The sequence below is a fragment of the Mustela erminea genome, chromosome 5 (assembly GCF_009829155.1).
Source record: "Mustela erminea isolate mMusErm1 chromosome 5, mMusErm1.Pri, whole genome shotgun sequence".
NCBI lineage: Eukaryota > Metazoa > Chordata > Mammalia > Carnivora > Mustelidae > Mustela > Mustela erminea.
The window spans coordinates 15,238,855-15,265,379 of NC_045618.1; positions in this window are offsets into that span (position 1 = coordinate 15,238,855).

Here is a 26,525-nt window from a genome sequence, read left to right on the forward strand (position 1 = left end):
CTTTTTTCCTCTTTCATTATAAGTATGCCCGATTTACCCAGAAAAAGCCCTGGAGGGGGTGTTAAAGTCCCCCAGTAAATTAACATTCAGCATGTAGTAAGTTCAGACATGGACCTAGCTAGCAACAGAATAATGAATCAAGTTTGGGGAAACTGAGGAAGCACTGCAATTTCAATAGCACCTGTGGACCTCATTTACTACCTCACTGCTGCTCAAGGGGTCCCCAAACTTGGCACAACATTTTGGTTTGTCATATACAGTAACACTGAAAGTACCAGCAAGGGAACATCTGCTTTCTTAATTTTTCTTCTATAAATTAGAATTTTAAAACTATTAAGGATGCACTGATTATAAATAAAGAGCTAGGAAAATCAGGAGGTAGGAAGCTCATTCCCTAGGTCACGCTGGCAGATTAGAAGTTCACTGGTATCCACAACACACAAAAGACACACGCCGCCAGTTTTCATTTTGAAAAACATTCAAGCCTATGGAAATAGTGAATAATGCAATGGACACCCATGTACCCCTGGCAGCAGGATTCACCAATTGCTAGCATTTGAGTGAACCATTTGAAAGTAAGCTATGGAGATTAATATGTGAACATCTAAACATCGCGTGGCTTATTGCCAAGCATGTGGACGATCTACGTCATCGCAGAGGGAGTCATCCTACCAAAGAAAGTTAAAATTGGTGAGAACTTCATTTGAACTGCAGTTTTAAACCACTTCCCTAAATATGCTTGACCTGGGGAGTTTCACTCTTGAAATTTTAAAATTTTAAAAAGCAAAAATAAAATAAAATAAAAATCAAGCAACAATTATAAAATGGAACTATTCCTGAGGTTCTGAATGGAGCACAACAACAGTTCAGAAAGAGAGAAGACAGCTCCTTGGGCTTTGCTCAGCATCTCTGAATTATGATCTCCACAATCACGCTTGATCTCAGCTGCAGAATGAAAGGGTCAGGACTTTAGGAGTAAATATATGAATTACTGCTTACTTTATTTAAGCAGTTCGTTGAAATTTAGTAAAACATTAATAATGCAAATAGTGAGGGGAAATCTGAATTTTGCCTATTTCTGTTTCAGTCTGAGTCTCCCAGGGCAGCAGAATTGGTTGCAGACCGGGTTGAGGGACTTCACTGGTGGAAGCAGTTGGGGTCCAAAATCCCAGCTTGTCAGAAGTCTTAGGTTCATATTCTGAGGGGAGGACAAAAAGGGAAGAGGGCCAACTAAGAGATTCACAGTTTCTAGCACATCTGAGAGGCCAGACACCATCTCCACCCTTCATACACATTTGAAATTAATCCTAAGTAGACATCTGGTACACAAAGTTAGCATACCATTTAGGAGATAAGCAAAAAGAAGATCAGAAAACTGAGTATGTTTTTAAAAATGGCCAGACAGGGGCCCCTGGATGTCTAAGTGGTTAAGCTTCTGCCTTCAGCTCAGGTCATGATGCCAGGGTCCAGGGATCGAGCCCCGCATCGGGCTCCTTGCTTGGTGGGGAGCCTGCTTCACCCTCTCCCACTCCCCCTGTTTGTGTTCCCTCTCTCGCTGTGTCTCTCTCTGTCAAATAAATAAACTCTTTTAAAAAAAATGGCTTGACAAAAGAATGCCTAGGACTCATCTTTAAACCTTCAGAGGAGACTGGGTTATTGATTTTCTGTTCTATTTAAATAATTCATTAGAGGGGCGCCTGGGTGGCTCAGTGGTTTGGGCTGCTGCCTTCGGCTGGGGTCATGATCTCAGGGTCCTGGGATCAAGCCCCGCATCGGGCTCTCTGCTCTGCAGGAAGCCTGCTTCCCTCTCTCTCTCTCTCTCTGCCTGCCTCTCTGCCTACTTGTGATCTCTGTCTGTCAAATAAATAAATAAAATCTTTCAAAAAAAAATAAATAATTCATTAGAGAAGTTATGTGATACCCTTTTTCTTGGCATAAGAAGAAACAGGCCAGTGGCAATTCCTTCTATTCTTTCAGTTAAGTCCTCAGTGAAGAATTTTTAAAAGTCCTAACTCTATGTTTCCCTATGACAGGTTGTCTGACCTTGGGAAATCTATTCCTGCATAGCTGTGGCCTTGTTCTTTTAAATATTTTATTTAAAAATAAATTTTTATTTATTTATTTATATTTTTAAATTTATTTAGCCAATATTATTATTAAATTTTTATTTATTTATTTATTTATATTTTTATTTATTTAGCCACTGGGTGGCTCAGTGGGTTAAAGCCTCTGTCTTCGGCTCAGGTCATGATCCCAGGGTCCTGGGATCGAGCCCCACATCGGGCTCTCTGCTCGGAGGGGAGCCTGCTTTCTCTTCTCTCTCTCTGCCTGCCTCTCTGCCTACTTGTGATCTCTTTCTGTCGAATGAATAAATAAAATCTTTAAAACATATATATATATAATATTATATAATACATATAAAATAATAAAATATAAAAATAAATAACTATATATTATATATAAATATTTAAAATATTTATAAGTCCTGACCAAGGACCTGAAGTAATAGTATACTTTTAAGTAGATAAAACAGATACCTTTTTTTTCCCCTTCAGGATTACCGGAAAACTAAATGTTTTTGAAACTCAAAAAAGTACAGCTATGACATTCAATGATTTTCCATCTCCATGCTGCCTCCAAACTTCCTGATTCCAGCTGGGATTGTGATCAAAAATGCAAAAACATATGTAGAGAAGTTATTCTTGTGGAACATCTGACCGGAAGCCGGAAATGCAAGATATCTCATGGGACTGCCTATTATCAAAATATACCCAGTCCCGCCCTGCAAAGACAAGAGGATTTGTGCATCACCCAGATAAAGAGAACCATAGAGGATTCTGGTACAGATGCATCTCTGTGAAATGCCAGCAGACAGAAATGCCCCTCTTTCGTTCCAGCTCTGGCCTATTGGTATATCACTGTGTGATCTTGCAAAGCCACACTTAACCTCTGCCAGCCTCATTTAAACACATCTACAAAACAAATCTTAATAATAATCACTTGACGGGTGCCTGGGTGGCTCAGTGGGTTAAAGCCTCTGCCTTCTGCTCGGGTCATGGTCCCAGGGTCCTGGGATTGAACCCCGCATCGGGCTCTCTGCTTGGCAGGGAGCCTGCTTCCTCCTCTCTCTCTGCCTGTCTCTCTGCCTCCTTGTGATCTCTGTCTGTCAATAAATAAATAAACTCCTAAAAAAAAAAATCACTTGAAAGCGCATATCCTTTTAAAATGTTTTCTCTGTAGGAAAACTCCTATTATTATTATTATCCAGTGATCTATGGAGGATACGCACTCAAGAGTAGTAACTGCAAAAGATTGTCATATTAACTTACTCCCTCCCTATGCATAAAAGAAAACCAACTTCTCTCTTTTCCTTTAAAATCAAGCATTTCATTTTTCCTGTAAGTCTTCAAAATATTTATGCGGGCATTTCCAATAAAATTAAATTTCAGAAAACATGTATTCTTCCTAGTCATAGGGTGATTTTCTCTGCTTCTTCGTCTTCGTCGTCTTCTTTAATTAGAATAAAGAGAGGACAAACACTCTTCAAGAATTCAAGCCTGGTATTCTAAACCCATCCATCATTAAATCATTGGCACACAGCAGGCAACTGGAAAAAAGATACCTTTTAACCTCAACGGGCATAAATGTGTATATTTATTTTTAAGAAGTGGAATATAAACAGACATGCTGAGAGCCAAGTGTTTTATGAATAAAAAAAGATTCCATACACACACACACACACACACACATACATAAAACTTTCCCCAATGGGCCACCGAGGATTTATGTGGATGTGAACTCTATTTACTGTTAGTATTAAGGAAATAGTGGCTTTTTAACAAGTTACTCATGCCTGGAAAAAATCCCAGCTTTGCAACTTATCCAAGATCCTTTGCCAACTGTCCGTGGGAATCACAGGGATGGGAAAAGTTCAAATTTGTTTTAAAAGGACTTGCTTAATGGAAAATTAAAAAAAAAAAAAAAAAAGTAGAAGAAAACCAGCAACCCGCTGTGCTAATCTTTTGGTTAAATAAGAGAATCAAGCATGACTTGGTTGCTTTGTTTTTCTTTAGTATTATTTTAAGAAAAGAAAAAAAAATTAAAAATTTCCATTTTTATGTTACCCATAAAGTCACATTTAGGGTTTTTTATTGAGTTAGCCAAGGGCATGATGACTTGCTGGCTTTGGTGAACCTAAAATTGTATCAAAAGGGGCAGGAGGGCCATCGGTCAGTGTCACTAAATGAGAGATTTGGTTCCTTATCTTCTGTCATTTTCTTAAAGCTCTTTTATTTTCTATTCCACTCAAACAGCAAAGTCTGGTTACATTGTTGCTGTCAATTTCAAAACTGCAAAGGGACTAAAAAAGCCAACCTTAAAAGCCATGGAATGCACAGTTAAAAATGGCAACGATTCTATTTTCTAGCACCTAAGGGGTGCCAGGCCCTGTTCCAAGGGCTCTTAAATCTTTAGAACCTTATCAAATAGGCAACTTTCTTTTTTTTATTATTCTCCTTTTTCAGATGTGGAAACTGAGGCCCAGGGAGATTAAATAACATTCCTGCATCACACAGATTCTAAGGGACAAAGCTGGGGTGGGAACTCTAAAGGCTTAGATGCTGCTTCTTTTTTTTTTTTTAAGATTTCATTTATTTATTTATTTATTTATTTGACAGAGAGTGAGAGGCAGTGAGCACAAGCAGAAGAGGGGCAGAGGGAGATGGAGAAGCAGACTCCCCAGTGAGCAGGGATTATGACCTGAACTGAAGACAGACGCCTGACCAGTGAGCCACCCATGTGCCCCCAGGCTGGGGTTCTTGCTTCTTACCTTTAAGCTGTGCTGCCTCGGAGAAAGTACATTTCCTGAATTCTTTTACCAAGAGCTTTTACTACAATGTGTCACAAATGAATGTGGTTCTCTTCTGATAGGACAGAAACTGCTTTCCATACAACAGGGAACGGGAAAATGAAAGCTTTACTTTTGCATTTTTGATAAAACAGTTATGAAAGTTAACCTAGAGTCCCCCACCCAAGACGTGGGCTTATTCTCATTTTAATCTTCAAAAGGACACTGGGTGAGAGCCTCAGAGGTAACCAGGCTCCTATCTAGAGATAGTTCTTATCTAAGAAACAAACAAAAGACCAACGCTTATTCCCAATCAAAATAAACCTGGCTAGTTTACTGCCTAGAAAAGTAAGGTGGTAAAAGGAAAACTCTAAGTGTTTTCTAATTCAACCAAATTATTAATAATTCTTAAGGAAAATGGTTCTTCTGGGTAGACATTTGATTAAAAAGAGTGTTTTACTGTCTTAATATTTATATCTTTAAATAGGACTAGTTGAGGATGTTCTAGAGATTCTGCCCATCATTCCTTTTAAATATTCACACTTTTACAGAAAAATAGTACTTCGGGTTCCTTCCCCACGCCCTGCATTTATATTCCTTGATTTTTTTTTTTTCAGAATTTAATATCGACGTGATTGCTTTTACTTGCACGACTGGGAAACACTGCCAGTCCAGATCTAAATATTTTCATATACAACAACAACAACAAAATTGTGCTCTGCTAAGCTCTGTTGATTTATAGAGCTTCAAAAAATGGATTTCAGATGCAATTTTGCCAAGCTGTAAACCAACAAGTCTTAATTTAAATTTTTCCTGACAGGAGCGCTAATTCTTCATCTGAGATAAAGTATTTTAGTATTTTCACACTCATAAAATAAGGTTTATAAATTGCATTCAAGCTGGTATTATTCATACTATGGCTTTTTTTAATACCTTGATATGCGACATAAGCATACAATATTTTCATGGGGTAAAGTCCCATCAGAATGACTAGGACAAAGTTTATGTCACTGATTCTAGTTACAATTTTTATAGTAAAAATACTAACTAGTCAGCATTATTTTATATCAGAGTTCAGGATGCAACTTCAAGTTATAAAAGGAAGTCGAACTTTCTAATTGCTATCAAGGAACATCTGTAAGGACTATCCAATTCACGGAAGTAACAAGCATGTACTTACATTTTTAAAATGTGAAATTAACAATAATGTCTCCTACAGTCAAGAAGGATCTCATGTATGACACTTGATTGCTTTGCAGGCTGCTGTTAAGATACACATAATAAAGATGGCATTTCCCATCAATCAAATGAGAAAGATTGTATTATCTGCTATATTGTTTTAAAACTGAATGTCTCTTGGGCACCTGGGTGGCTCAGTGGGTTAAAGCCTCTGCCTTTGGCTCAGGTTATGATCCCAGGGTCCTGGGATCGAGCCCGGGATCAGGCTCTCTGCCCAGCAGTGAGCCTGCTTCCTCCTCTCTCTCTGCCTGCCTCTCTGCCTACTTGCGATCTCTTGTCTGTCAAATAAATAAATAAAATCTTTAAAACTGAATGTCTCTCATTGGGCCAAAAATAAAGTTAGGTTTCTCTTTTGCATCATTTACCAAAATATATCCCAGATATATTAAAATTTAAATGAAGAGAGGAGAAAGAAAAGGAGAAATAAATCAATAATTATTTTCACTCCATTAACATGTAAGGCCTCCATACGTTAAGTTAAAATTATCACTAGGGTAAGTCTTTTCTAAGCAAGACACCAAAGGAACAATGGTTGATAGGGATCATTATATTAGAAAAAAAAAAAATGTCTTGAGTTAAATGTTCAATATAAGCACATATAAGGCAAACAAAAACTTTCAAAATATTTGACTCATCAAAAAATATATTTTGTAAATGGAATGTTCTTATAATCCAGTAAGAAAATGACCTGCACCTTGATAGAAAAATTGGTCAGCACATTCATGAGTAGAAATAAAATTTTACAGGTAAAAATAATATGAATTAAGATAATTTGTTACAGGTTTCACTTTCTGAGATTGGCATTATTTAGTGTAATGAGTGATACATTGTCTGTGCTGGTACAAAGTGATGTAGGCCTTCTGGACAATAGCCTTGAATCTAGAAATTTCACTTCTTAGAATTTATCCTGTGGGGAAAAAAAATTAGGGAAATCCACTAAAACATCAGTAGCCATTACAATAGCATTTTTAGTAGCAAAAGTCTGAAAGCAGCCTAGATTTATAGAAATATTAACTGATTTGAAGAAAACATAGAACCATGTGGTAAAATATCCACACATAAAAGTATATTTTGGTCAAAAAGTCTACTCAGTGGCAATGAAGAGTTATCCATGTTACAACATTATTGTTGTAAAAAAATATAAATATAAATATCAATAAATATAAATATACTATTGTAAAACAATATAAATAAGGTGGTTTCACATTTCTGTGTATATGCGTTGTGTGTAAGGAGCTCATTCTCACATGCATACAAACTGGGGAGAAACAAAATTGAATCCTACCATTTTTTTCCCCTTCTCTTCCTTTCTTTCATTTTTTTGAACTTTCTATTTTTCCTCACATGATTACATATTGCCTTTGTATTTTTGAAAGATTTTTAATGTAATTGTTCACTATATTCTAGAGCTGAGTATCTCAATCCTGTAAAAGGTCATTAGGGATTTACATTTCTTATCATCTCTCTTGATCAAACTTCAGTAGACTCATGGGAACTCCATTGGGTCCTACACACCGATATTTTTTCTGTCTTCAATAAAAGTCTTAGAGCAATTTTATATCATATAAATAACAATTGGAGATACATGCAGATGAATGGTAAGAGTCAACTTTAGCTTCTGAGCTCTGGGAAATCCGAAGCAACGATACTTTTAATGACGGAAGTGACATTTATATGAAAACCCAAGGCAATCATTAAATTATCAACTACTTCTTTTGGGGGTTTTTCTTTAGAAGGTCACAATATTATTTTAACCAAGGTTAGCTTTTTTCCCCCAGCTTTATATTGTTGGTGTGGAAAGTAATTTAAACTTTATGGTCTATTTAAAGCAAGATTATTTACATCTGTGTGGCAATGTCTGTGTGTGTGCTTTTACTTCTGAAATGCCTCCTCCTTGCTTGAATTTATTTCCATTGTAAACTTGCTACTTTTCACTCTGGTTGGTTAGAAATTCGAAAATGTCTCTTAAATGTTTTCCAACTGGGGACTAACAGAAGTTTTACGTGTGTGTTTATTTTGTGCTATGCCTTTTCCTTTGTGTTTCAGTGTTTAAAACTTGGTGTTTTTTAGGTGGAAAAAGAACAAGTCCACAGTGAGGATATGACATTAGGTAGGTTCTAATTAATTCACTTAAACAATTGTTTAGAAAATCCTACCAAAAATATCATGATGGAAGATACACTGGCAAAGAATTTCAAAATTCTTTTGAAAAAGCCTATTTTTAATTAATAAGGCAGCCAGATATTTAGAACTGGAATGAGAGCTTTGTATCTTTAGTACCAATTAGAAGCCCTTCAAATTAATTTTAATTCCAGAACCTTGACTTCTAGAATTTAGCTTATTGTTCTCTGTAACAAGGGAAAATTTTCACTGAGGGGCTAAAATTGCATGCTGAACCAGAGTCCCAAACCTAACACCATTTAAAGATCCCTGATACTGTGCAAGAAAAGGGATTTCTGTGACAGCCTGTTTCCTGGGCTCATGGCATCCTGTCTGCCTGTCTCCTGACAAAATCGTGTGTCATTTCCTGTGAGCCGATGTGTGTAACCATGAAAGATTTTTGAAAATGCTTTCCATCTTTAGTGTTTGTGATTATGCAATACGATTGTCTGAGGAAGAATTTTAAACTAGAACTTCAGGTCTTCAGGGATTCATGGTATGATCTAAAAACCTCCCCACCCTTCCGTCCTATGGCATCCCGAGCTTCTCTGTCTCTACACGATGACTTCCATCGAGAAGGTGTGAACATTATCGTGGTAGGTCTTTATTTCTTTAATTTTCATATTCTTCATATTTTCCAAAGTTGTAAAATGTCCTAATTCTTTGTTCCTCCAAATTTTTCTGGGATCATGCTGAAGATTTCAATTTTACTCAATCATGAAATTTCCCTTGCAATTGCTCTCTTTACCTTTTCTTGTTCTTTCAAATAAATGAAAGGGGAAAAGGGCCGACCATTCAAAAGGAAAGTTGAGGTAAATCCTAATACTCAAAGAAATTTGGGGCAACAACAACCAAAAAGAATAAAAGTTCTCTCGCTCTCTTCCCACCAGAACTCTTGAAGAAAGGGAATTAATCAGAGCTGTAGTGATCCCCATCAGAGGTCATCTTGCTTTCGATTTGGAAGGAGAAGATGAAGTGGAGTGGCTTGGACAGAAAAATGACCAAGAGCAGGGGTGCGGGGTGGGGGGCTCGGTGAAAAACTCCCTCTGCAGAAATAATAAATGATGCTGCCCCTGCTGTTTGGTTTTACACAAAATTCATTCTAGAAGAAATCTCTCTTTTATTCTTCAAAGTGACGCTTGCTCCAGGTAAGCGGACACCTTAGCCTAAATAAGCTTGGTGAGGAGGCCCTAATTATTGGCCTTTTTTTTTTTTGGTCATAAACGTAAGGGACTCATGGCTTTATGCAGTTGGTTGTTATGGACGACTGGATCAGGTGGAATTTCTCCAGAAAAGGTGAAGAACAAAGCAGAATGGAGTCCTTAAAGCAGGGAACATTCATCGTTCTGTCATGGAGAAGTCATGTCTTAATGCGTTCTTGTATTAAGGGCATGTGAGTGTATTTTATATAAACACTCCTGGTTCAGCTACCGTCTTGGGTTCTGAATCAGAATTTTCTCCACGCCCGATTCAAACCCTCGACTGCATTGGTCCGTGTGAATTTTTAAAAAGCAGAACCATTGTTCTTGCTTCCTCCCTGTTACTTTGAACTGTACAGTCCCATTTCCATAGGAGGATTTCTTAAATGAAACCATCTAGTGTTCTGTTTTCTGGACTAAGTTCTAACAGCCATTTCATTATTGGGGGGAGAGAGAGAGGTTCCCAAAATAGAGGCAGTGGGCCAGGGTCGGGGGAGGAGGAGAGAAGCTACCGCTCTGCAAATCCATTTGCAAGACGCTATGATTAAAATTGATATAATGCCTCTCTGTACCCAATTTGGCACCTGTTGAATTGTTGTACTTACCCATTAGCACTCCATTTAATATCAGAAGGCAGTTAATAAATTCTTCCTTCCTGTGCAGGAAATTGACTAAAAGACACAAAATTAGCTTTTAAATTTTAAAGAATTGAGATCTGTACAGCTGACTTTTGCCTTTATTCTGTTACCCTGAGAAGGAGCTCTGGACCTTGTTCTTTATACAGCCAGACCCTGTTAGATGCTCAGACCTCAGACTTTGCTCCTGAAAGACGCAATATCTGTCTTTTCTCAGATCTTCCCTCCAGCGGTTCTCAGGAAAGATCGCAGGCTGGGGGACTGTCTAGGCCTCAGGCCCCAGAGGCCGGAGAGGTCAGGCTTTTGTCCTGGGATGTTGCTTGGACTTCTTTACATTCTTTGTCTGATAAAAGATAGTTTTGGCGTTTTGCTCCGTCCATCCTCTGCCCCCAACTGTATGCACAAAAGCATACCCTCCCAAAAGGGGATAAACCAAAGAGGGACATCTTTATGGCTTCCATGGAGATTTTATATGGCTATTTTGAATTTAAGAAACAAAAAGGCAAATTGTCCGGGAAACATAATGTGAGGGTTTTGATTCTTTGCGACAAAATTCGAATGTGAGAAAACTATGTATCTGGAAAGATAAAAATAGAACCTCTGCATCGATAAAGCTCAAAAAAGACGAACTTAGGAAACTTTTTAATCAGATTCACTTTATGCATGTTCCCTAGACTATTGTGGTCGGCAACTGTGTCAATTATATCTCAATTTAAAAAAGGATTGATTTAATTTTAACTGGATGCTTCACATGTTGAGCACAGAGGAAAAAAATCTGAAATAAAATATATCAAAACATTAAAAAAAAAAAAAAAAAAGACCCACAGAAGTCTCTTGAATTGATGTTGTAGACACTAAGGAAAAAACTGCCAGTGTCTTGAAGGACAATGTTAGGGTGGTAGTGGGCTTTTGTGGCTTGTTTGTTTGTTGTTGTATAACAGTTTAAACGTGCATTTATTTATGATGCCTGCTGGGTTCACAAGAAGAGAGAAATATTTATTATTGTTGTAGGATCCAAAGGAAGGGCTGAATTCTTTGTCTTCACTATCACATCCTTGCCCCAAACTTTGGTAAAGCATGCCTCTGATTAGAAAAACCAACAGAACAAGTCATTGCTGTTGTTGTTGTTGTTGTTGTTACCATTGTTTCTGCAATATGGGGGGGGGGGGTCCAGGGAGCGGTTCTCATCATTTTCTCCTGTCCTTTCAGTGGTAGTGGAAATCTACAAATACACCCACATCTACTTTAGAACAAGAGGACTTTTACCTCCTGAACAAGAATGTCCCATTATCATCGGAGACACCCATAAATTGTGGAAATGCCTCAAAAAAGAAGGGCAGGTGTTTAAGCTCTCCTCAATGCAGCCTTTGTCTATCTATTGAGTATCTGTGTATTCAGCTTCTGAAAATTGAAGAAAAAAGAGAGAGAGAGAATAGATGTAGGTTGGAAGTTAAAAAAATAATAACAAATTAAATTAAATTAAAAACATGCATTTTCATTTTAGCTCCATCCATTTCTACTGTATCATCTTAAGCGTTTTAGTGGAAAAACAACTGTCCCCAGAAATTAATGATTTCCACCTCCACCAGCCTGAGGATATTTCTTCTGACATCATAGTCATGCATACATAAGAAAATTAAATTTCTCTTTAGTAAAGAAAATAAATTTTTCAAATATTTAAGAATAATACATTACCATCCATTGTCCTCAAATCCTTGACCTCATTGCATTAAATGGTTCCAGCATGGAGTCATATTTTTGTATCTTATTCCTTTGCTTTGGTTTTTCAATTCCATTTTTCAAACTGACTTTTTTTTTTTTTTAATAAAGTAATGGGAAGTGCTACTTTCCAAAGCTGGAACCACTTATTAAGCTTCCAATAAGCACAGAATTCTTAGAATTTTTCTGAAGTTACGGAGAAACTTACCAAAGTGCCCATTCCCTTGGGCCACATTTCTCAGGTAATTATTATCTAGGCAAGAAAGACATTGATAGGGTAAAACCAGATCTTTGAGACTGAGTCTCCAAAGGATGTTTCAGCTGCCACAGATACTTTCTATTTGCCATTAACACTGAGCCCTCTGGAGACTTTGCATCTGATGCTTTAAAGTAAAACAAGTGTCCAGGACTGAACCATTAATTTCAATGGGCACCAATTACAGCCAGGGAGTTATCATATGATACATACTTTGTCTTCTCGAGGAAATTTTGGTCTCAGTAACAGAGTGCCTTTTGGATGAGAATCTAGATGTTTCCACAGGCATGCTCCTAACTGTTCAGATGCACCCATCATCTGGGTTTCCAATGCGCCATGACACTTCTGCCCTGGCCTCAGTCATTCATCCATCCAACAGAGATACTGAGCTCCTACTTTATTCCAGGTATTATGTTAAATAATGGGAATTACAGTGTTTAACAAAATCAATATATTTATTCCACCAATAAATAATTAAAAAGTATCAACCATATGTCTTGCACTACAATAAGGAGATGTAAGATATAAAGATTCCTCTGCCTTTGTGGATGTTAGCCTGGTTGAGGAAAAAAAAAAATGTTCACCCTCAAAATTATTATCCCACAATATATTACAGTACTCTTTCCCCCATTCTGCAAAACTTTCCTCGCTTTCCTTAAGTTAAAAGAAAAATCTATCGAATGTCTATGAAATTAAACATTTCCAGGATGATCCAGGGAGGGAAAGTCTCCCGGACACCAAATAGATTTCCAGAATATTCTCTTTTCTATGAACATTGTGCTTCCCTGTGCAGCTGAAAGCAAAAACCCTGCTCTTCCTCCGGCTGGTTTGAGCTTCCTAAATCTTAAGCCTAAACTGTAAATCAGTATCTCCACAACGAATGATTGCATTTTAATGTCTTTTTAAATGTGCTTCTAAAAAAAACAGTTTTTGTGGGTTGAACATGTTTTGGAGAAGTCAGGGGACTCAGATTAGCTTGGTTTCTGGCCCAAACAGTAGGAGTTTTTCTGTTCTGTGAGGTGACCTTTGAAATAGAGGCAAGATCTGTGTCTTTCCGAAATATTTTATTTTGCCCATAGATTTAACAGGTGTACTATCCCTGAGCTTGCCTTTGACCTGTTTTCACTTTCTCCTCAGAAACATCTCTGACTTTCACCTGTGCATCTCACATGAAGAAGTTCAATATTCCATTCAATTCTGTCTCATTCTGAAGTTGCATTTTGGCTCACTTTGCAATGAAAATCAGGAAGACTTGACTACCATGACCTCTTCCAGTCAAAGGGGATTGCACAAGATTATCCTACTGCACCATCATTTTCCAGGATGCAGGGGAGAGGAGCCGGGAGAAGGAGGCTTCTGTGTACTCAGGCAGGGATTCCTTGCTCTCTTATTTTTAACCACTCAAGTGCTGCCCACAGTCCACTCTGAGACTGGAGATAAATCTGAATCCAGAAAACATTGGTTTCATCACTGCCATGTTGTTGAAATCATAAAACTGCATAACCAGAGTGCAGAAAGCCAAATTTTATAAACACCCTAATATATGGCACATGACTAAGTGATAAATCTTGACAAGATTACCAAACAAAGGGAAAATCTTCATTTGTCTTAGGGAAAGAGAAGTGCTCCCATGTGTTTGGACATCAGCACGGTCCACATGTGGCAATCATTGCGCGAAAAATAAGATCACGATAACGGCTGTTGCAAATTACGGCCTCATTGATTAGTGTCTCACTTTCCCCCACCTCCAGCTCTCCACCTCATCACAAATAAGGAGACACACCATCTCCAAGCCTTTGAAGCGATTTCCCCAAAATCACTTTGGAATACATTTGCTCCCAGCAAGTTCCTCTACACCATCACAAAGTCTTTGCTTTTTGTTTAAGGAGATCTTGAGTTTTTCTTACACACCCTTAGTGTATGTTTACTTAAGCACTAAAATTAAATACACATAATGAAGCCATCTGTGGCAAACAGAATTAATAAGTGGAATACCATATTGCTGTGAAGATGTGTATTCAACAAACATGCAGCCCTCACCGTTCTCTGCGGAACTTGGCATATCTCATGTGTTGCTGAGAATATTTGAATAGGTCCCAAGTTATTTTGGTGTCTGGGGATTGCATAGTGAGGCTGGAAACCTCACCAATAAGTTCATCCCATAAAATGTTTCCAATTCCTTGGAAGAAAGTACAAGACTGTGTTTTTTTTTTTTTTTAATCATGAAACTCTAATGCAATATGCACACATTAAGAAGTTTGAGAAACTGAAAAAAAAAATAAAAGTTTGAGAAACTGATTGAAAGATGATTATAAAATATAAAATGCCTATTGTTACTCACTCTGAAGATGATGCTTCATAGATTCCCATTCTGTTTTCCTTCCACATTAACCAGACCTGGTTTAGGCTTGATTATTTTTCAAGAAATATGGGAGGGACATTCTCCCATGATGTCAGACTGCCCCACTCCGTCTATCAGAATTTCTTGGAAAAGCAAAGAAATAAAGTATGCAGCAATCATCCATGAGCTGCACCTGGCTTCTATATAAATATACGAAGGATTGATTATTTATGCCATTTCTGTCAAGCCCGTGTTTGTCTTTATTTCACAAGCAAATTTCATATTATGCTGCAGATACTACAAAGCCTGCCTAAGGTAGAAAAATGGAATTTAGCCTTTGAACCTGCTGCAGAGGAGAGGTAAACTGAAGTTCAGATTCATTTCCTTCATGACGCCCTTAGGTAAAAGAGGGCATATGCTGATATGTGTGCAGCATGGTTCCTAGTCTTAGAAAACGAGAATGGCTCTCCAGAAGGGGGTGGGGGTGTACCATACAAACCGGCTCTGGATAAACAAATGTGAGCATAACCAGAGCTGACTTTCTTCCTGCCTGCCCAGTATGGCTAGCCCAGCATGGTGGCTCCACCGGAATGTTTGGTTGGGGGACCCTAGGACTACTTTTATTTTCATGCAAATTTCACCACCAAACCATCCTTTGCTACAGCAATGGATTCTGTAAGTAACACACAGAGATCCTGCTCCTCTTACCAGCCAGTTTGTCCAGAAGTGGGCACACCATTTTCAGATCTCATAAGCAAATAGCCTGAATTTCACTATTTCCTTGAAACATGGCTTCAGTCTCTGCATATTTTGTGTCTATCCTCCTTCAGACACCCAGATAAAAATTCTGTCCTCTGGCTCTCTTGCTTTTTGCACCCCACAGAAAGCTTCCCGTGGACACAACAGGTTATACCGAATGAAAGGGGAGCCTCCTCTGAAAACCACCCTCATCCCCTCCCGCTGATGAAATGTTGACCCCGCTGTGGAGTCCTCATCAGATCTCTCAATTTCTGGTTATTGATGCATGCCTCATTGTAGGGAACACTGCAAATGGTTTTTCTGTGGAGATGTTGGCTTAGGTGAAGAATTTAACATCTTTATACTTGTAACATCCTATTAGAGAATGGAAAGTGATTGCCTGGGTGGTTCAGCAGGTTAAGCATCTGACTCTTGATTTCATTTTTTTTTCTTTTTTCTTTTTTTTTTTTTTTAAGATTTTATTCATTTGCAAATGACAGTACAGACAGAAGGCTGATATCCAGGATCTATAAGGAACTCCTTAAACTCAACACAAACAAAACAGACAATCATATCAAAAAATGGGCAGAAGATATGGACAGACACTTCTCCAATGAAGACATACAAATGGCTATCAGACACATGAAAAAATGTTCATCATCACTAGCCATCAGGGAGATTCAAATTAAAACCACATTGAGATATCACCTTACACCACTTAGAATGGCCAAAATTAGCAAGACAGGAAACAACATGTTTTGGAGGGGATGTGGAGAAAGGGGAACGCTCTTACACTGCTGATGGGAATGTAAGTTGGTGCAGCCTCTTTGGAGAACAGTGTGGAGATTCCTCAAGAAATTAAAAATAGAACTTCCCTATGACCCTGCAATTGCACTACTGGGTATTTACGGCAAAGATACAGATGTAGTGAAAAGAAGGGCCATCGGTACCCCAATGTTTATAGCAGCAATGGCCACGGTCGCCAAACTGTGGAAAGAACCAAGATGCCCTTCAATGGACAAATGGATAAGGAAGATGTGGTCCATATACACTATGGAGTATTATGCTTCTATCAGAAAGGATGAATACCCAACTTTTGTAGCAACATGGACGGGACTGGAAGAGATTATGCTGAGTGAAATAAGTCAAGCAGAGAGAGTCAATTATCATATGGTTTCACTTATTTGTGGAGCATAACAAATAGCATGGAGGACATGGGGAGATAGAGAGGAGAAGGGAGTTCAGGGAACTTGGAAGGGGAGGTAAATCATGAGAGACTATGGACTCTGAAAAACAATCTGAGGGGTTTGAAGGGGTCGGGGGTGGGAGGTTGGGGGAACCAGGTGGTGGGTATTAGAGAGGGCACGGATTGCATGGAGCACTGGGTATGGTGCAAAAAATAATGAATACTGTTATGCTGAAAATAAAAAATAAATTAAAAAAAAGAAAATATTAAAAGCAAAAAAAAAAGATTTTATTCATTTATTTGAGAGAGTGCACGAGTAAGAGAGAGAGAGAGAGAGAGAGCGTGAGCATGGGTGGTGGTAGGGGGATGTAGATAGAAAGGAAGTAACAGACTCCCAGCTGAGCAGGGAGCCTGACCATGACCTGAGCCAAAGGCAGACACTTAACCAACTGAGTCACCCAGGTGCCCCTGACTCTTGATTTCAGCTCAGGTCATGATTTCAGAGTCCTGAGATTGAACACACACACACACACACACACACACACCAACTCTCCATTCGTGGGCTCCATGCTGGGCACGGAGCTTGCATAGGGTTCTCCCTCTCCCTCCCCTCTGCCCGCTATCCTGTCTAACAATTAGCAGTTAAATAAGAATGAAGAATGGGAAGAGAAAGTGGAAAGCAGACACTTGATGCCCTCAACACATGCTGCACAGAGCTGAGCTTTCACACAGACTTCTGAATTTAATCCTTCAGAACCCCTTCAAAGACAATGTTCATTAACTGATGATGCAAACAAGGCTCTTAGAGGCAGCCCTTGGTAGACCCTGAACTCAAATCCATGCGTGTTTAAATTCAAAGCTCTTTTCCTTCCTTCAAATGGCTTCTATTTGTTTTTAGTGATTTTTTTCTTTAGATTTTCTTTATTTTTATTTGAGAATGAGAGTGAGAGAGGGCATGAGAGGGGAGAATGTCAGAGGGAGAAGCAGACTCCCCATGGAGCTGGGAGCCCAGTGCAGGACTCGAACCTGGGACTCTAGGAGATGACCTGAGATGAGGGCAGTCACCCAACCAACTGAGCCACCCAAGCACCCTTTAGTGATTTTTTTTTTTAAGTCATGCCTATAACTCATCATTAGAGAGTCTCCCCAGCACAGCTGAAGGCTAATTATGTAGAAAATCTATTGCAATATGACAGAATGTTCCAGTGCCAAAAGTGATGTTGGCAATCGGCATACTGGGTAGAAGATCAGACAAACTGGTGAAGTTGTATAAATTGATCTATAATTGTCCTTTTCTGTGGCTTGCTTCTTGTTGTATGATCTAAATGTAAGAAAATGTATATATGGCTAAGCTCAGTGCTTGGCACCCAGAAAATACTTCCCTGCAGTTAGAGTTCCAAATGTAGCCAATGTAAACACAAGACACCTAGTTAAGTTTGAATTTCAGGTAAACAAATAAATAACTTTTTAGGATAAATACACCCTTTGTAATATTTGGGATCTACTTAAACTAAAATGCCATTTCTTTAAACCCAAAATTCAAATTTAATTAGATATCCTGTATTTTACTAAGTGAGATGAGTATTAAAGCCATTAGCCCAATAGGGTCATCATACTCTCTAGAGAAAGGCATCTTAGTAAATTAAGAGATTAATTATACCAACTTTGTAGGTGGTCAGGAAGGTTGTAGGTGATTGTGCATGTAAAGCACTTATCTATGAGAGGGAATTAGCACAGAAAACAAAAATGTTTATTTCCCATTTGTTTAATCAGTTTACAATCCTGGGATCTCCTAAAACTTTACTTAACTTGAGGTCCATACAGCCAATCAAAGTTACCTCTGGTGTGTTCTGTATATTCCTCAGAACCAGTGAAACAGCTCAAGAGTATAGGTTTTAATAACAACAAAACATGTATTAGACAGTATTTTAAATAAGCAATATGTATCAGATCATTCAATCCTCTCAATAACGCTAAACGGTTTACTTTCAGTTTGACAAACTGAAAGGCTGAGGCACAGAGGGGCCATGTGGTGGCTTTGGGAGTCCTCTGTACGCGGAAGTCTGGATCCTGGGTCCAGGCTCTAGACCCTGCGGAATTCCTCTGCCCTTGACTCAGCGAGGTTCCACAGTGGTCTAACGTTTGCTGCTTCCCCTCACATCCGAAGAAGAGTTCCAAAAAGGTGGGGGGGAAGGGTCTTATTTGAGAACTGCCCACAGATGAAAAACATTAAATCTCCACTGTTGAGGGCTTATGAGCGATTGGCAGGGGATCTATGTTCTGGGTGTACCCAAGACTACTGGTTGTACCAGGGAAACCTCTCTGGACCTAGAAGACCAGGTGTCATAAGAGCTCCTTGGACCCCACGGAAACACCCGTGCTCAAGCTGCTTCTTCCTGCTGCTGGGAATATTATGATACGGCAGCACTGGTGCATGACCGGGTGGGCCTTGGCTCAATGACCAGAGCTGATGAGGTTACACTGTGTAAGAGTACTGTCAATTCTCTGTGCCAACGATCAGCTGATTAACGAAGCATTAGGGGACTGAAGGGCCTTCTTGAATCCAGCTGGATTTCAATTAGACCTCTTCTTTACTATTATTAGAAAAGAATGTTTATTTTAAAACACAAATAAACTCCTCAAAGTGTAAGAATATCAAATCAAGGGGCACCTGGGTGGCTCAGTGGGTTAAGCCTCTGCCTTTGGCTCAGGTCATGATCTCAGGGTTCTGGGATCGAGCCCCGCATCGGGCTCTCTGCTCAGCAGGAAGCCTGTTTCCTCCTCTCTCTCTCTCTGCCTGCCTCTCTACCTACTTGTGATCTCTATCTGTCAAATAAATAAATAAAATCTTTAAAAAAATAAAAAAGAATATCAAATCAATTTCTGAAACACCCACAAAACACAGGATGGTGAATGCAGTTCTGAGGTGCTAAGCTATGAAGAACATTCTGGGTTCATTTCCCAGGCGAGGCTCTGGTTGTACTTCAAGGTGGGAGAGTGAGGATCAGTGCTTGTCCCTGCCATAAGACTAAAGGCAAATGAGGAAGACACAGGACTAAGGAGTACGGGGAGGCACTTTGTCGGGATCTTTTAACATTTGCATTTCTTAATGGAAAGATTCCAAGACTTTGAGTTGGAAAATGTGGATTTGAGAATTAGATTTGTGTGAGCTACCAGGTAAGGGTGTCTTGAACTCCTTGCCACTTAACGCTTAGGGAATGTCGATGGGGGAGTTCTTTCAAACAGAGTGAGGCCACCTCTCCTCAAACTCTAAAATGTCATCTGCCCCTAGATCAGGCCAAATAGGAGAGGCTTGCTGGTAAAATCACCCAATCTTTCTCTCCTCCCCAAGAGAACTTCTGTCAACCATCAGCCCACATTAGGGATCTTGGGTAAAAGAAACAGCCCAACGTTTCTTTTACCCTATCTGTTGGGAGGCTGCATTGAACATTACCCACTGCAATGTACGCTGTCCCACTTACAAGACCCCCAGGAAGAAATGCTGGTCTGAAAGTAGTAGTTGTGAATCTCCAAAGCAACTGGTGACTATTCATTTCATGGATGCTATTAAATATATATAAAGAAATATTTCTCTTTTCACTTTGGCTGCTAGAAAGCTAAAAGCCAGCTGTTTGCCCAAAATATAAATAAAAGCATTGTGGCCTATCTCGTTATTCATATCATTTTGTAGCTCTATATTTTTTCACTTTGATTTTAATTCATTTGTTCTGTTATATTATTTTAATTACCCATTAAGCCAGTCAAAATACTATGTAGGCAAAGACAGGAAGGAAGGAAAGAAGGAAGAAAAGAAGGGAGGAAGTAGAGGAGGAAGAGAAGAAAGGAAGGAAGGAAAGGGGGGACGAAAGGAAAGGGAAGAGGGAAGGAGAAAGGGAGGGATGAAGGGAGGAAGGAAGGAAGGGGAAGAAGAAAGGAAGAGAGAACAAGCAATGGTAATGTCAGATGATCAGATGTGTAAGAGTATGGTATGAATTTTATATATATAGTTTTATATATATATGATATATTTAAACTACTAGTAGTAGTGCTATCTATTATCATTATTATTATTATTTCTCTCAGTATTATTATTCCTTTCTTACTTGGAAGGTGATAAACAGTAGAGAAGAAAGGAAGAGAAAAGTCATTAAGCCAGACCCATGGTTCATTGCTCTAGTCAGGTGATCTCATTCAGTCCTCAAGAATGACCTGGTACGCTCTCAGGTGTTAAAAGGCTCATTGCATCATTGAAGAAGGAGAGGCCAGATAGGAAGCACGTTCAGGTCCCACAGCTAATGTGGGAAGTGATGTTGCCTCCAGGACTGTCTGCCTTTACATGTGTGTTTCTTCCAGCATTCTGTGGGCAAAGAGACCTAAATTCAGTTCTGTTTTTTTGTTTTGTTTTGTTTTGTTTTTTTGCATACCTCATTCATCGAAGAAAAATCCAAGAGCGTGGCCCCTGTTACTCAATTCACACTTTTAGCTCTGAAAATGACCCTCTTCCTTCCAGGAGACTTCCCTGATAGACTCAAGCTCCTTCTGTGCTCTTCTGTTACCACCACTACATCATACTTGGCTCTTATCCTCTATGTCCACTGGCTGGGAGTGTGGGAGTGAGGACAGTGGCCATGGCTGCTTTCTCCATGGCCACTGTGGCTCTGGTACCTGGCAGAGTCTCTGGCTGATGACCAGAGCTATTAAGTAAGTGTTAACTAAGTAAATGGATGGTGAATGAAGAAAGTAAGTCCTCTAGGGGCGTGCATCTCACAATCTCCTCTCCCTGCTACCTTTTCTTCTACTGTAGCTGACTAGACCTTCCCATTGACTTAGCATTGTATCCTCAACCTCTTTAAATACTGTTACTTTTTGGCAAGCATTTCAACCTCTTACCCTTTACACTGGGTCCCTAGTGGAACGTCTCACTTTCCTGCTTGACTTGTGTCTAGTGGTCCCTCAACTTAGCTAATCATCTTCCAAACTACCCAGAAATCTGTTGGAATCCTGGCCTCACCTCAGATTACTAAATTGGGACTTCCAGGATTGGGCTAATGTAGGTATTACTATTCAAAAGCAAAAGCAGAATAAACAAAACCACACATAATCTCCGTCCTCCCCCAAAATACCTCCTCAGGGACATAGACTGTACTCTACAGGAATAACCCACTTCAGTTAAATGTAGTGATGTTACACTCCTAATAATAGCTCTCCTGCAATTCTACCCTGCCACATTGGAAACTTGAGGACACTTTTTCCCTCCATGGGATGATTACCTCTAATGCCCTCTTGTTCTTCTAAATGTCCAAAGATAAAGATATATAAAGAGATGGAATGCTCTCTCAACTCCGAATCTGGGAGAATGGGAAGAAAATAGAGAGGGAGAGAGGGCAAAGCAGCAGTGCTCAGTATGGATAATCCATTTGCTCTCTACATTTCTCCAGACTCTTCATGTCAAGGCCACTAAATTCTGGCCAATAGTTTGTGAGGCAAGATGACCAGCATCTTTTCTATTTCAAGGTTTCTAAGTGAGGACATGAATTCTTTATGCTCCTTCTTCTACCACAGAGACCCAGAAAAATGTGAATCCCAGAAACTGTACATACCAGATGGAAATAACTTGAGTCAGGGGTTTTGAGGAAGGAAAAAAAAAAATCTTTTGTGTGACAAGTCACCAAAATTTGGGTTTTATTACCACAAAGTAGTCTTTCTTGTCTGAGTAAGTGTAGGAATTGATATCCGAAGTAAGACTTTATCATAACAAAAGTGAAGAATGCATGCCATTGGTTTAGCAGTGGGGCCATAGTGGGGAGGAAATGACTACAGTGTGCTAGAAATATGGAGGTGTTCACCAAGCAAAGATAAACAACATGAGACAACTACCACATGGGTTCATTTGGAAGATAGATTCCCTCTACTGAAAGAAGAGAAAAAACTGAAAAATGAAATATGTGTTTGCCATTCATTGAGTTTAGTAAGATGTTAAAAGAACAAGATGAGCTCAAAGAAGAAAGTTGTCAGTTTGCAGGCAGGTATGAAAAGAAACAGGTTGATTTCAGATATTCTGGGCCTTGTGAGGCTAGACAATAGAAGGGCTTCTAGAAATAGGGTTAATAAGGCTTTGAGGGATGAATGTCAGGTATGCTATTCAGTTGATTAAGAATTGCCAAGAGAAAGGTCAAATAAAGGATATAAGGGGTGCCTGGGTGGCTAAGTTGGTTAAGTGACTAACTCTTGGTTTTGGCTCAGGTCAAATCATGATTTTGGGGTCATGGGACCAAGTCCTGCATTGCACTCAGTGGTTGGTGCAGAGTCTGCTTGAAATTCTCTCTCTCTCCCTCTCCCTCTCATTCTGTCCCTTCCCCATTCACTCTCACTCTCTTTTTCTCTGAAATAAATGTAGAAATCTTAAAAATTAAAAGGGTATAAAACCTTTATGGAATGCTCTCAGATCATCAAAGTACCCCAGGGGGAAGACTGATTTATAGATAGATCTCTGCCCATGAAATTTGAGGTCACCACTTAGCTACCATAGAGTTGAAAGGAAGGGCTGAGAAAGGCAGATGACAAGCAAGAAAGAAAGACTTAAGGACATTTGGGAGAAAACTTGGAGTATGGTTTGGACACATAAAACTTACAGAGAGCAGTGAAGACACTCTGGATGCCTTGTCAGGCTTGAAACTCAGCAGTGGGGAAACAAGGTCAATGAAGATACAGTCCTGACCTTCAGAGTTACGATCTCCTAGGACATGGAAAGAGAATATTAATCACTGCTATTTATTGTGGGCTTGCTAAGCACCAGTGTCTGTACTAAATATACATATCTTTGTGAGGTAAGCTTCATTATTCTCATTTTATGAATGGACAAAAATGAAGGCTTAGGAAAGCTAATTGGCTAAGGACCACTTAATGACCACTTAACAACCACTTAACTAGTAAGTAGCAGGCAATTAACCATTGTTAAAAAGAAACTTCCCTGGTCACCTGGTAAAGGTGTCAAGACTGATTTTGTTTGGACTGCTGCAAGAAGGGAGAGAGACTCCAGTAGAAACTGAACTCAATTTCAAGTTGGACAAAGATAATTTTTTTAAAGGAAGAATAGTCAGGGAACTAAAATGGATTATGGGGAGGTGATAAAAGGAAGACAAAAAAGGAGTGAGGTAGGCAATACAGAAATGGAAAATTACAGAAGAGGGGGGTCAATGGAGACTTCCTGAAAATGGGTTGGCAAAGTTGCTTGAGACAATGTGCATTCTGTGGTTTGGCAGCATAGGGTTTTGTGAGCAAAGATTCAGTGTGGCGCCCCTTAAGGGCGTGGACTAGTACAAGTGCAAGGCTGGCTGAAGTGTCATCAGGTTTCTAATCGGGATGTTTGGGCAAGTCCTTTGTGCTGCCTGGGAGTTAACAGTTCACGGGCTAGCCTGGTTGACTCTAAAGACCTTGTATTTAATCCTGTTCGTATACTATGAACAAATGGATATTCGCCACACCCTTTGAAAATTGATCCAATGCCACATTAAAATAATACTGGCTTGTCAGACGAGTAGGCATGAAAGCAGAATTTAAAAAGTGCATAGGGGATGTCAAATGGTTTAATATAAAGTAAGTTTGGGATGAAAGGCAGAAATCAGGCAACGCTACTGGAAAGTCAAACCAAGGCATTTGGGTTCTCTCCTGAAGGTCATGGGATTCCTCATTGAAGATTGGTGATGGGAATAATATAGTCATATTTGCATTTCAAAAAATTACTTTGTCATGAAGATGTCTTTGTATCATCCCACCCTCAGTGTGAATTAAAATATTGGCTTCAGCACAAAATGACTATGGGATCTGAAATAAATCATTTAACCACAACACAATTTATTTACCTTTAGAAGGCAGTGATCATTCCTTCTGTAAAGGACACTGTTGGCTCCCCCAGCATCCACTGGACCTCCTTCTGACTGGTAGCAGCCATCAGTTGGGTGGGACTGACTCGAAATTTAGCCCCATTCAAGTCTAAATTAGCCCTACACAATCAACGTAATCTTTTCTACCTTGACATCCTATGAATTCAGCACTGAGACACTAATCCAGTTATAAGGAAGCCTAAGACATTGCATAGGAACAGGTCAAAAAGTCCCCTTTCTCTGGATGGTGCCATGCCTAGATGTGAATTCTGAAACTCTGCAGTCATTTTTCCATTAGGGAAGCTGAGGGCCTATGCACCAAGCCAATGGGCAGAGGAGGCACAGTACAGAGATTCTGCAGGAAATGGAGGTGATCTTGGTATCAAACTTCTCTTCTCCACATCTTGGGACTTTCTAGATGCACAAAGCAATAAATTCCACTTACTGTTCAAAGTAAGGTGGTTTGGACTTTCAAGCCTTACTGTCTAAATCATCAAAACTTACCTGTTTAGCCACAGAGTGATAGATGTACAAGAATTTACATATTACAGTTGGTAGAAGAGCTCAATAAATGTGGTTTGCCCTCAAATTGTATTACATCTCCATAGTATTCCCCAGAAATAGGTCTCTGTCATTTCTTCCAATCCAGATTATGACTCTCTATCTCAACAAACCTGGTCTGATATACATGCCATGCCTTCTCTACAGCATTCTCTAAAACCCTAAAACTCTGAAAGATTAGTTAATTACATCAGCTAATGTTAGGTCACCACGTCAATTTGTCTAAAATTACCTTCCAAAGCATAAGTGCTATGACCAGAGGCTATGAAGAGTTCCCACTGCTTTCAGAATCTTAGGTAACTGTACCAGTAAATGAAGCAAGAAGGAATCTGCTCAAAAGGATTTGAACACACCTCAAATGACTTGCCCCCACCTCTACTCTTCAGGCTGGACAGTAATTATTGCTTTGACCCCATTCATTAGACCTATTAATCAATTCAAAAAGAACGGGAGATGTACCATTTTGTCCCTTTGTATCAGTTCCAGGGATTGGCCTTCATTTTACTCCTCAGACCACCCAGCAAGTGAGAGAGGAAGCCAGAGTCAAAACACTTCGAGTCTCCTGATTCTAACCTCGATCCTGAGACCACCAAGCAAGGTTGTCTCTTCCTCCAAGAACTATTTTAACTAGGGAAGGCCAAGCCTCCAAAAGCTGCTGGTTCTGTTTTTTTTTTTAAATGAAGTTCCCAAAATTGTGGATACTTATCTGAGTGCTATCTGAGCTATTCGTGTCTCTGGGGAGAGTGTAATTGGGCTGTACATTTCCTGAAAACAAACTTTCCTGTAAATGCTTCAGGCTGGCCTGCTCTGGGTCAGGAGAGGGATATTCTTTCTGTATCCCTCTGGCCTGATTTCTACACCTCTGCTGATGATGTCAGTTAAGACAGTAGGAGGAGGTCCCTAGTGATAAATAACAGGTTCGTCTCAACACATCTCCAGAAGTTTGATGCAGCGTCCCATCAAGCTGGATGTTTTCCCATCATCTGAAAGCAGGAGTTGCAGGTCCTCTGGGCACCTCTCCAGGTGGCCTCATTAGTGGAAAATTAAATAAAAGCATTCTCTTACTTTTCCCCATAGAAAGTAATGATATTTTAATCATGCTATGCCACTAGTTTCTTAGGATAACAACCAGAGAGAAGAATGGCAAGGGACTCGAGCCTGGAAAACTGCCCAGGATATAGCCTTGGGTGACAGGTGACTACAGGAGCCAAAGAAGGAAGGCAAAGGCTGAGAAATTCGTCGAACATAAAGGAAGGAGAACATGAACAATGATGTGTAGGTCACACTGTGACGTCATCATTTCTCAATGTTCAAAGCTCAGTGAATGACTGGTGTTTGACTCTCACAATCTTTCAATTCATTCACTTTTTTTTTTCTTTTTCTGAAGCAAGGAAGCACGGAGAGACAGAAATGGCTTTTCAGGCAAGCCATGCTCCCTTTCAAATGTAGATGCCAATTTTCCTTCTAAACGAGGTTTATTGATCACTTTCCAAACAAATATAATTCAGTGAAAATTGAGTCAGCCTCGTTTTGATCATAGTTGGTATTTTCTTTTAGGCTGTGGCACATAGCTGAAAAATATGTGGAGGTAGGAATTGTCGCATTATTGTTATCTGACTGTTGAGTGAAATCTGGAGGGATTGTGGGCGATTTGTGACACGCTGAGGAATTCCTTTTGCAGCCCACAGTAAGTGCGAAGTACATTATTTAAAACCTACCTAGATCATTGATATATTGTCATCTTAGGCTTTTAAGAGGGCCC